At 39.1% G+C, this 13,140-nt stretch overlaps 1 pseudogene; it reads right to left on the reverse strand.

Moving 5' to 3' along the window:
• Positions 1-5,758: 5,758 nt before the first annotated feature.
• Positions 5,759-13,140, reverse strand: part of LOC101439877 (nucleolar and coiled-body phosphoprotein 1-like) — a 71,394-nt pseudogene continuing 64,012 nt past the window's right edge.

The raw sequence follows: 13,140 nt of genomic DNA on the forward strand, positions 1-13,140 counted from the left end.
TTCTGGTGAGAAATGAGTTCTTAATCTTATTGGGCATCCTTTATATGTTATGCATTGTTTTTCTCTTGCTCTTCTCAGAATTCTCTCTTTGTCTTTGGGTTTTGACATTCTGATTAGTATGTGTCTCAGGTCTATTTGGATTTTTTCAGATAGGAGTATGCTGTGCTTCTTGGACGTGGATAACTATGTCCTTCGATAGGGTTGGGAAATTTTCTAACATTATTTCTTTAAATATTCCTTCTGTCATTTTTACTTTCTCTTCTCCTTCTGGGACAACCATGACACATATGTTTGCACATTTCTGGCTGTCATTTAGTTCCATGAGACATTGTTCAATTTTTTCCATTCTTTTTTTCTTATCTGTTCTTTTGTATGTTCGCATTCAGAGGCCATTTTTTCAAGCTCACCAATCCTTTCTTCTGCCTCCTCAAATCTGCTATTATATGATTCCAAAGTTTTTTTACTTTCATTTATTGTGCCTGCCTTTCATTCCCATGAGATCTGCTATTTTTCTATTTTTGCTTTCAAATTCTTCTTTGTGATCATCCAGGGTCTTCTTAACATTCTTAATCTCTTTAGCCATCTCATTGAATTTATTAAGGAGATTTGTTTGAACATCTATGATTAGTTGTCTCAACTCCTTTGTGTCATCTGGAGGCTTATCTTGTTCTGATAACTGGGCCAAAGTTTCTGTTTCTTCATGTGGATTGTTATTTTGGTTGGTGTCTTGACATCTGGCTTACTAGAGTGTTTTTTCTGGGTGCAGTTTTTCTCTTTAGTTTAAGACTTCCTGCCCTTTCTCCCTTGCTGGTTGTGCAGTAGGAGCCAAGGATGTAATTGGTGCTTTAAGCTGTGGAGACTCAGGCTGCCCTCATTGCCCCAGGGACCAATGAAGCTTCTCCCAACTTTCTCCTTTCCCAGAGGTAGGGACAGAGTCACAGTTGTGTGGAATAATCCAAGTTGTGCAGGCCTAGAAAGACTGATGAAGTTGCCCAGAGAGACTGATGAAGCTTCACGCACTTTTCTTCCCTGCCTGGGGCATGGCTGGAGCTGCAGGTGTGGGCAGCAATCTATGCACTTTGGGTGAATGATGACTGCAGTTGCCCTAGTAGACTTCCACTTATTCAGTTTGTGCCAGCCAAAGCTACCCTCAGTTACCTGGATAGACTGGTGCTGAGCTAGCCAGCCTCCTCCCTGCCAGAGGTGAGACAGAAGCCTAGGTTAGGGCTGCAGGCTGATCCCCGTGAAAGAGCAACTGTTTCCTACCATCACTGTGATATTTGGTCAGCCTGGCTTCCCCTCAGGCTGGGGGAGGAGTAAAAATAGCGGCCACTGACCTCTTTCTGACTTGGACAAATTCACACCCCAGCTGTTCCTAGGGTTATTCCCTAGCCATCCGAGTCTACCAATCAGTAGCTGAAATCGGCAGCCAACCATCTCCTCCCCTGCTTGTGGGAAATGGGGCTTCCAATTCCAGTCACAGAACAGCTCTTGGGGTGACTGGTACCACCAGAGTAGGACAATCACTGGCTTCCATGGCTTGGCTGGCAATTTCCCAGAGGCTGGCACGGGTCCCTGCAACTTCCTCACTGTCGGAGGTGACACTGGAGTTTAAGTTAGAGCTGTAATCTGACCTGAGTGGAAAGAAGCTGTCCCCAGTAGCACTGGAATTCTCAGTCTGCCCTACTTCCCCTTGTGCCAGGCACGGAGGTAAGATGGCAGTTCCTGGCCTCTTTCTGACTTGGACAGGTTCAAACTTTAGCTATTCTCAGAGTCATACTGTAGCCCAATGAATTTCCTCATCATAGCTGAAACTGGTGCCCAACCGTCTCTTCCTCCCCCGTTATGGGGAAGTGGCGCTTTCAATCCCAGCTGCAGAACAACTCCTGATGTGGCTTGTACCTCCAGTGGAGGATGGGCACCAGCCTCTGGGGTGTGGAGCGCTCTACTTAGGAGTCTTTTCTGCAGACAGGCAGTCTCCTCTTTCCACTTCATCAAGGATGTTGCAGGATGTCCTGGACTCCTGAAACCCCCAAACAGGTGCTTCAGCTAGCTCAGAAAGCTCTAGGTATTTACTAACTGCCCTATGGCAGGAGCTGATTCTAGGAGCTCCTTACTCTGCTGCCATCTGGCTGTAATCTTCTCAAATAACTTTTAATTCTTCATCCTAGTGGTTTATAATCACATTTTGTAATTATATGCATCATTATGTAATACAATTTTACCAAATGACCAAATCATTGCTCAATTTTTATTTTTCAATCTTACCTTTAATATTCATCAATTTATTGCATATACCATCTTTATATCATTTTATTTCCTGGATTCTATATACAGAAGTACAAGTATTGTATAATTTACAACATGATTTATCATTAGTATATGTGTTGTTTTTGTTGACATATTTAAAATCAAAGATTAGTGCTTGTTTTTGAGATTGGAATGTGAAAAATGTGACCAAAAGCTAGTGAAAAGTGTTGGCTAAGAAAATATATTTCTTTTGTTGATAGGTTCAAAACATTGCTCCTTTATGTGTAAGTTTATTCATCTCTGCTCTTTGCACAGTTGGCACAATGCTAAAAATCATGTTTAAGGACTTCTAGGAAGATGGTGTTGAAGTAGGTAGGCTGTGCTCAACTCTCTCACAACAATGGAGCAGCTTTGGGGGTCTGCAGACCAGGAGAGTGCTACACATCATCCAGGAAAAAGAGACAAAAAGGCCAAATGAAAACCTTGAGTTACACACCATGAGTTACTCACTCCTGTGGCTGGGAATGGCACATTTACCCTACCCTCAAGGCAAATAGCCTTGGTAAAATGCCTGGCTCACTGCAGCCAACTGAGTGGGAAAGAACATTCCTTGGGAGGAAGAAGGGTCTAGCAGAGGGTGGAGAATGGTTTCTCTTCAGTGAGTTTGGCTGAGCCCCCTTTGAATGTCAAAAAAACCCCAGCCAGCACTGAAGCAGCCCCAGGGAGGGGGGATCTGCTCAGGAAGATCCAGTAAGGTTGTCACATCTAGCCTCTCTGCGAAAGAGAAGTAGGTCAGTGAGGAGATAGGCAGATACAGCCTGACAGAGAAGGAAGCCAGGAAAGATAGCTGGTGAACAGAAGCCTACCCCATCTTAGGGAAATGGGGCAGGGAGAGCCTGATAAGCTTTCAGAAGCCCACCTAACCTGTGGGGTGGGTGTAGCTCAGAGTAGGAATGCCTGCCTCACATGTACAAAGTCCCTGGCATGATTTCCTGCACCTCCTAAGAAAGGGATCCAGATAGTGATCCACCAGTTGTTAGGCACCCAACTTGCAACTTATGACAGGGAATGTATAGACTGAAATGTTGTTTGTTTGGTTTAGGTTTTTCAATCTGTTATTTTTTATTTTTATCTTTTTTAAAAAGTTCTTTATTTTATTTGCTGAAACTTGGTACCTCCCTTGTGGAGGGAAGTTCTGCAGAATGATTGAGAGATGAGAACTGGCAGCCTGAGATGGTTCCTAGGAGCATAAGAGGGAAGCTTGTTTTTCCTTGGTTGTTTTTTTATTTTTGTTTTGTTGTTATTTTTGTCTTTTCTTTTCATTATTTTTATACTTATTTTCTTTATTTATTTTCTTTCTTTCACTTTTCCCTTTTCTTTTACTTTTATTTCATTTCACTTTTTCTTGTTTGGTCTTCATTTTTCTTTTTCTCTTTTCCTTTTATTTCCTACTCCACTCATCTTTCAGGACTTTTTAAAATTTTTATTTTTTCTAATTTCATTTTTATTCTTATTCCTCCATATTTTTAATGATTTTCTATTCTTATTACTTATTTATTTTCCTGTCTTTTGCATGACTCCTTTTCTATTTTTTTTTAAATTATTACTGTTATTCTATTTCTAGTCTTCTGTCTTTCCTTTTCTATGGTCTTAATATTTTCTCAGGGGGACACAGACAACTGCAAGGATATAGAATAAGAATTCTTACCCCTCAAAAAAAAAAACAAAACACCACAAAATAAACCCTAGAGTTGAAAGAGAAGCTAACCATCCAAATAAGCCCATCAACATAAACAGATGCCTAGACACCAATAAAAAATTACAAGCAATACTAAGAAACAGAAAGACATGGTCTGATCTAATGAGCAAACTGAAAAACAGAAGTAGATGCAGATGATGGAACAACTAATCAGGGATGTCCAAACGAATATCATGGATCAACCTAATGAAGTGAAATAAGAGATAAAGAATATTAAGAAGACACTGGGGAACATACTGAAGAAATCATAAATGTACATAAAAAGATAATGGATATAATGGTAATGAATGGCACAATGCAGGAAATAAAAAATACACTTGAAGCACGTAGAAGATTTGGACAGGCAAAGGAAAGAATCAGTGATGCAGAAGACAGTACAGCTGAAATCAGACAGATAGTAAGATAGATAAAAAGATAGAAAAAAGTCCAGGTGGGACTCAGGGAATCGAATGACAACAGAAAATGCACAAATCCATTCATTATAGGCATCCCTGAGGGAGAAGAGAAGGGAAAGGAGGCAAGAGGAGTGTTGGAGGAAATAATGGCTGAAAATTTACCAACTCTTTTGAGGTATAAGAATGTACATGTCCAGAAAGCACAGTGCATCTCAAACAGGATAAATACTAACAGGCTTGTACTGAGACATACATTTATCAAATGTCCAATGCTCAAGATAAAGAGAGAATACTGAAAGCAGCAAGATAAAAGAGATCCATCACATACAAAGGAAGCTCAATAAGATTAAGTGCTGATTTCTAATCTGAAACTATCAAGGCAAGAAGGAAGTGGCATGACATAGTTAAGTGCTAAAAAAAAATACCTGTCAAACAAGAATTCTGTATCCATCAAAACTGGCATTCAAAAATGAGGAAGAGTTCAAAATATTCACAAACAGAAAATAAGAGAGATTGAAAGGAATCTTCCCTTCAAGAAATACTAAAGGGAGTTCTGCAGGTTGAAAGGAAAAAAATAGAAGAGTGAGTAGTGAAGGAGAGTGTAGGAAGGAAAATTATTAGTAAGAATAACTAAAAAGACAAAAATAGAAATAAAAACAAAATGTAACATATATACCTAAAGAAAATATGACTAATGTAAGTAATGCCTTAATGGTAATAACATTGAATATTAATGGATTAAACTCTCCAATCAAGAGAAACAGATTGGCAGAATGGATAAGGAAATATGACCTATCTATATGCTGTCCACAAGAAACTCACCTTAGACCCAGGGACACAAGAAAGTTGTATGTGAATGGTTGGAAAATGATTTTACTGTAAACACTGACAATAAAAGGGCAGGGGTAGCTATACTAATATCAGACAATATCAGACTTCAGGTGAAAAACTATTGTAAGAGACAAAAAAAGACACTCTATATATTAATAAAAGGGGTAATCTATCAAGAAGAAAGAATAATCTTAAACATTTATGCACCTAATCAGGGTGCCCCAAAATACATGAGGCAAACATTGGAAATCTAAGTGGAGAAATAGGTACCTCTACAATTATAATGGGGGACTTTAATACATCATTATCATCATTAGACAAAACATCTCAACAAAGGATCAATAAAGAAACAGAGACCTTGAATAATCCATTAGATGATCTAGATCTAATAGACATAAACAGAAGATTACACCCAAACACAGTGGGATACACATTCTTCTCCAGCACACATGGATCGTTCTCCAAGACAGATCACGTGATAGATCACGGAACAACTCTCAGTGAATTCAGAAAGATTGAAAGTTTATGAAACACTTTCTCTGGCCACAGCATAATGAAGCTGGAAATTAACAAGGAAAAGAAAACCAGAATAAAATACTCTTAAACAATCATTGGGTCAAGAAGAAATCAGTAACTACCTCAAAGTGAATTAAAATGAGAACACAACATATCAAAACTTATGGGGTGCAGCAAAAGCAGTACTGAGAGGGAAATTTATAACCATAAATACCTATATTAATAAAATAGAAATAGCTAAAATCAAAGACCTAACTGCACACCTGGAGGAACTAGTAAAAGAACAACAAACTAATCCCAAAGTAAGCAGAAACAAGGAAATAAAGATTAGAACAGAACTGAATGGAATTGAAAATAAGAAAGTACTAGAAAAAAAATTAAGAAAATCAAAGGCCAGTTCTTTGAAAAGATTAATAAAATCGACAAACCCTTAGCTAAACTAACAAAGAAAAAAAGAGAGAAGATGCAAATACATGAAAAAAAAAAAAGGAAGGAGGGAATATCACCACTGATGCCATAGAAATAAAGGGTATTATGAGAGCATACTTTGAAAAATTGCTTGTCAACAAGATGGATAATTTAGATGAAATGGACAAATTTTGAGAAATTCACAAGCAGTTTACAATGATGAAGGAAGAAATTGAAGAACTCAACAGGTCAATCACAAGTAACTAGATGAATTAGTGATCAAAAACTTCCCAACTAAGAAGAGCCCAGCACCAGATGGCTTCACAGGTAAAGTCTACCAATCATTCCAGAAAGAACTAACAGAAATCCTGCTTAAACTCTTCAAAAAATAGAGGTGAAGGGCCCTCATTCTATGATGCCAACATCAGCCTAATACCAAAGCCACATAAAGATGCCATAAAAAAGGACAACTACAAACAAATATCTCTAATGAAACTGGATATTAAAACCCTCAATGAAATACTTGCTAATCATATTCAACCACACATCAAACAAATTACACATCATAACCAACAGGGTTTCATCCCTGGTATGCAAAGATGGTACAATTTAGAAAATCAATCAATGTAATGCATTACATTAACACTGCAAAAGAAAAAAAAATCACATCATCTCCATTGATGCAGAAAAAACATTCAAAAAAATACAGCATCCTTTCTTGTTAAAAAAACACTTAAAAAGATAGGAATAGAAGGTAACCTCCTCAACATGATAATGGGTGTATATGAAAAACTCACAGCTAACTTCATATTCAATGGTGAAATTCCAAAGATTTTTCCTCTAAAATCTGGAACAAGGCAAGGTTGCCCACTGTCATTGCTCATATTTAACATTGTTTTAGAAGTACTTGCTTGAGCACTGTATTAGTCAGCCAAAGGGATGGATACTGATGCAAAATACCAGAAACTGTTTGGTTTTTATAAAGGGTATTTATTTGGGGTAGAAGTTTACAGATACCAGGCCATAAAACATAAGTTACTTTCCTCACCAAAGTCTATTTTCACGTGTTGGAGCAAGATGGTTGCTGACGTCTGCAAGGGTTCAGGCTTCCTGGGTTCTTCCTTCCAGGGTCTTGCTTCTCTTTCCTCTGTAAGCTTAGTTCCCAGGGCTCCAGCTTAAGTCTTCAGCATCAAGCTCCAACATCAAAACCCTTGCATCAAAAGTTCCAACTCTGTCCTTTGCCATGCCTTTTATTTATTTATTTATTTATTTATTTATTTATTTTTATTTTTATTTTTATTGACTTTGTAATAATATTACATTAAAAATATATATGTGAGGTCCCATTCAACCCCACCCCCCCACCCCCCCTCTCCCCCCCCAACAACACTCGTTCCCATCATCATGACACATCCATTGGATTTGGTAAGTACATCTTTGGGCACCTCTGCACCTCATAGACAATGGTCCACATCATGGCCCATACTCTCCTCCATTCCATCCAGTGGGCCCTGTGAGGATCCACGATGTCCGGTGATCACCCCCGAGGCGCCATCCAGGGCAGCTCCACGTCCCAAATACGCCCCCACCTCTCATCTCTTCCTGCCCTTCCCCATACCCATCGTCCACCATGTCCACTTTTCCCAATCCAATGCCACCTCTTCTATGTGGACATTGGATTGGTTGTGTCCATTGCACCTCTATGTCAAGAGGAGGCTCAGATTCCACATGGATGCTGGTTGCCATCCTCCCATTTTCAGTTGTAATCACTCTAGGCTCCATGGTGTGGTGATTGTCCTTCTTCAACTCCATCTTAGCTGAGTGTGGTAAGTCCAATAAATCAGATTGTAGGTGCTGGAGTCTGTTGAGGCTCAGGACCTGGCTATCACATTATCAGTCCAGAGATTCAAATCCCCTAACTATATCTTAAACCCCAACGTTAACTGCACCTCCAGCAGATTAGTGTGAGAGTCTCATGAAGGGAGATCCCATCTGAGTCCAGATTCATCACACATAAACACCATTTCCAGAGAGGGGCCATCTGCCCTGGTAGTAAACCCCATCGGCCATGACCATAACTCTCATGGGTCTCTTTAGCCTTCATAGGAACCAATATCTGGGGGTTGTATCTGCTTTATCTGTCTCTCTGACTCTGCTCAGTTGTGCATGAGGGCAATCCTTCTGCCAGCCTCCAGACTCTTTTTTAGAAACTCGTAGCCATATAAACTCATTTCTCCTTTCCATTTCCCCCTTACTTTAGTTCAAACAGCATTTTAAAGTCATGTTATTTTATGTAGACATGGATATTCTGCTGATCCGCATTGAACCTTCCATATAAGGTCCTTTTCCAGTTGCATCATCAGTTGGTATTTGATAGTGGTCCCTCGTTGCCAGGGAGGCTCATCCCCGGGTGTCATGTCCCACGCTGGAGGGAAGGCATTGCATTTACATGCTGAGTTTGGCTTCGAGACTGGCCACATTTGAGTAACATGAAGGCTGACAGGAGGAAATTCCCAGGCACAATGTTGCTCTAGGCCTTGTTCTTATTTTAGGTTTATCAGCTCACCAGCATAGTTATTAGCATCAGGGGCTCACTGTTGAACCCTCACTCCCTCCCGGTCCCCGCCGCTGTACCTGGGAGACTATCGCTGCTCCCCTAGGGACCACGACAGAGCACCACTGGCCAGGAACCCAGTACCCCCCCTGCTGGGTTTTTAATTGTTGCCACTATGAGTATATCCAATCGTTACCATGCACCCTGGACATATGTTCTGTACAGCTCCCTGACAGCCATATATCACCTGTCATTGGTATCCCATACCAGTATCCCTCCATTGCCATTGTTGAAACACTCTGTGATCCAGAACTCCCCGAAATTTGAAGCCCAATATAATGTCATGGTCCCTTACTAGGGAATGTGCCATGCCTTTTATATGTTAGTCCCCATCCACCAAGGGGTGGGGATTAAATGCCTTAATGATGTGGTCCAATCAAAGCTTTAACCATAACTCAATCATGCCCAGTAGTAGACCAGATTACAAACATAATCCAATATCTAATTCTATATAACTATATCAAACTGCTACAAGCACTTAGGCAAGTAAAAGAAAGAAAAGCCATCCAAATTGTCAAGGAAGAAGTAAAACTTGCACTAATTTCAGACGACGTGATCCTATACACAGAAAGTCTTGAGAAATCTACAACAAAGCTTCTAGAGCTGATAAACAAGTTCAGTAGGATATAAGGTCAACAAGCAAAAGTCAGTAGCATTTCTATACATTAATAATGAGCAATCTGAGGTGTAAATCAAGAAAAAAATTCATTTACAATATCAACTAAAAGAATCATATACCTAGGAATAAACTTAAAGATGTAAAAGATTTGTACAAAGAAAACTACATAGCATTGTTAAAGGAAATCAAAGGAGACCTTAATAAATGGAAGAATATTCCCTGTCCATGGATTGGAAGACTAAACATTATTTAGATGTCCATCTTACCCAAGTTGATTTACAGATTTAATGCAATCCCAATAAAAATTACTACAGTATATTTTACTGAATTGGGAAAGCTAATTATGAAATTTATTTGAAAGGACAAAGGACCCTGAATGGCCACAAACATATTGAAAAAGAAAAACAAAATTGGAGAAATCATGTTACATTACTTTAAAGCATACTACAAAGTTACAGTAGTCAAATTGCAAGGTATTGGAGAAGGATAGACATACTAACCAATGGAACAGAATTGAGAGTTCTGATATAGAGCCTCACATACTGACATTCAACATGGCCACCAAGCTCACTCAACTGGGACAGAATGGCCTTTTCAGCAAATGGAGCTTGGAGAACTGGATATTCATATCCAAAAGAATGAGAGAGGATCACCATCTCATGCCCTATACAAAAATTAACTCAAAATGAATCAAAGATCTAAATATATGAGCTGCGACCATAAAGCTCCTAATAGATAACGTAAAGAAGCATCTACAAGATCTTGTAGTAGGAAATGGTTTCATAAGATTTACACCCAAAGTCCAAGGAATGAAAGAAAAAATAAATGGGACCTCCTTAACATTAAAAACTTTTGTATTTCAAAGAAGTTTGTCAAGAAAGTGAAAAGGCAGCCTACTCAATGGGAGAATATTTGGTAACCATCTATTCAGTAAGTGCCTAAAATCCAGCATATATAAAGAAATCCTACATCTTGAAAGTAAAAGGACAAGCAATCTGCTTAAAAAGTGGGCAAGAGATTTGAATAGACACTTCTCCAAAGAATAATTACAAATGACTAAAAGCACATGAAAAGATGTTCAACATGACTAGCTATTAAGGAAATTCAAGTCAAAACTACAATGAGATCTTACATCTACTAGACCGGCAACTATTTTTCAAAAATCTGAGGACTACAAGTGTTGGAGAGGATGTGGAGGAAAGGGAACACTTGTCCATTGCTGATGGTAATGTAGAATAGTGTAACCATTGCGGAAGACAGTTTGGCAGTTCTTCAGGAAGCTATATATAGCACTGCCATATGATCCAGCAATTCCACTTCTGGATATATATTCAGAAGAATTGCAAGCAGAGACACTAACATATATGCACACCAATGTTCATTATTACCATTGCCAGAAGTTGGAAGCAACCCAAGTGTCCATCAACAAATGAATGGATAAGCAAATTGTGGTGTATATATACACTGGAATATTATTCAGTGGTAAGAAGAAATCAAGTATTGACACACAGGATAACATAGATGAATCTTGAAGATCTTATACTGAGGGAAGTAAACCAGTCACTGAAGAACAAATATTACATGACCTTACAGATGTGACTTAAGCAAAGTGAACAGACAAATAGTGCTAGAATCTGGAAGACAGGGTAACGAGATAGAAAGGGAGCCAATTCCCATATGGGCAAAATCTTTGTTAAGGTGGAAGGGTGTGGTTGGCAGTGTATGTGGGTGATAGTGGTGCAGTGATGTGATTGGGTTCATGCATGCAGGAATGTGAGGGTGAGTTGGGTGGGGGTGTTGGGCTGGACTATCCATGGAACCGGATGGAGGGTTGGAGGAAGAAGCAGGTGAATTCTGGGTATTTGCAGGGCTATGGTTAAAAATACCATGGTGGGAAGATTCTTCTGGCAAATATGACAGGGGAGGATTACTGGTGTAGGATGAAGGGGGTGTGGGGGATATGCAGGACAGAGCACACCTGGGGCATGCCTCTATAGAATATGAAAGTGTTCATCTTGTCATATTGTTTTATATCAGTGGAAGGAAAACCATACAATAAACAAGAAAAAAATTAAATTCCCATCCTGGAGAGTCTAGCTATGCTTTCAATTATAGGGGCCAGAATCTCTTGAGAACATAGGCAGTACCTAATAAAAGAAAACAGACCAATATATCAAGTTGTCATATTACCGCATGTAACTATGAACCTTCGTCTTCAAAAATTGCAACTTAGTGGTTACTGTAGGTTCCGAGGGGATGGGGAGGAAAGAATAGAATAGAGGGAATTTAGGGTATTTTTAGAGTGTTGGAATTGTTCTGCATGGTCTTGCAATAGTAGATACAGGTCATTTTAAATTTTGTCAATACCTATAAAAGTGTATGGTGTAAAATGTAAACCATAATGTAAACCACTGACCATGGTTAGTAGCAATGCTTCAATATCTGTACATCAATTTTAACAAAAAACCATGCACATGAAAAATGTTATTAGGGGAGAGTGGAAGAGGGGGAAGGCATTGGATATGTGGGAATCCTCTATAACTTCGATGTGACTTTTCTGTAACCTAAAGCTTCTTCGAAGACAAGGAGAAAAAAAGACACTGGGGGAATATATGGAAGAAAATGTCACTGTACATAAAGACAACAGATCTTTCAGTGAGGAAAGAAATAATGATTTAAATTTTTTGTTCATTTGTTTAAATTTTTAAAAACTTTTTATTTTTGTAATTAACTTATTTATTATTGTTTTATTTTCTTATCAATTTTGTTGTTTTAGTTTTGTTTTTGAGGAGGTTTTTTATCACAGAAGGGTCACAACTGTGGCAGGGGATGACCACAGGTGCGAGGTGTCTGTGATGGGTGTGTGTGTGGGAAGGGATGCACCTGGGCATGCTTCTAAGGCATATGAATGGGTCAAATGCTCATGGGGCATTGTCTCAGTGGGTGGAGACCCATACACTAACTGAAAGAACATTGAATTCCCATCCTGAGGAGTCCTGCTGCATTCTTTCATAGAGCAGCAAGAATCCTCCAAGTACTTGGGCAGTGCCTAGTGAAGGACAGACCATTACACCACACCATTGATTTGATGATTGTACTCATGAATCTTGTTCTTGTGAAATTGAAACTTAGCCTAATATTGTATATTGCCTAAGAGTTACCTCCTGAAAATGTCCTTGTGGCTTAAATGTGGGATCTCTCTAAACCAATGTCAGCATATAAATGCATTACCTTCCCCCGATGTGGGAAATGTCTCCCAGGGATAAGCCTCCCTGGCATCAAGGGATTATTACCAAGAGCTGACTAGCAGTGATGAATCTGGAAAAAGCTCTTGACCAAAAGGGAGAAATATTAAATACAAATGAGTTTTTATGTCTAAAGGATTTCAAAGTGAGTCAGGAGATTATCCAAAAGTTACGCTTATACACATCTCAGCAGGTTCTCATTGACTGCCATTTTTAACACTGCTTCAAGCGGGGTAGCTCCTGGGGGCTCTAGAGACATCTCAACACTATAAACAGGGCAGACAATCTCAGGAATTTGGCACCCCATCAGTGGACCTTTCTTTCTAATATTCTCCCCTAATGTATCAGAGTTAGAATCATTTATAATTTCCCAACACATGGCTCTTCTGCCCCTTTTATTTGAACCTATAATTAACACTATATTTTTTAATTATATGTCCCAGAGACTTAAATCTTTGGTCTGTTCATATGCCAATTGAGCCCTGAATCTCAGCAGAGTTGCA

Source organism: Dasypus novemcinctus, chromosome 1, assembly GCF_030445035.2.
Source record: "Dasypus novemcinctus isolate mDasNov1 chromosome 1, mDasNov1.1.hap2, whole genome shotgun sequence".
NCBI lineage: Eukaryota > Metazoa > Chordata > Mammalia > Cingulata > Dasypodidae > Dasypus > Dasypus novemcinctus.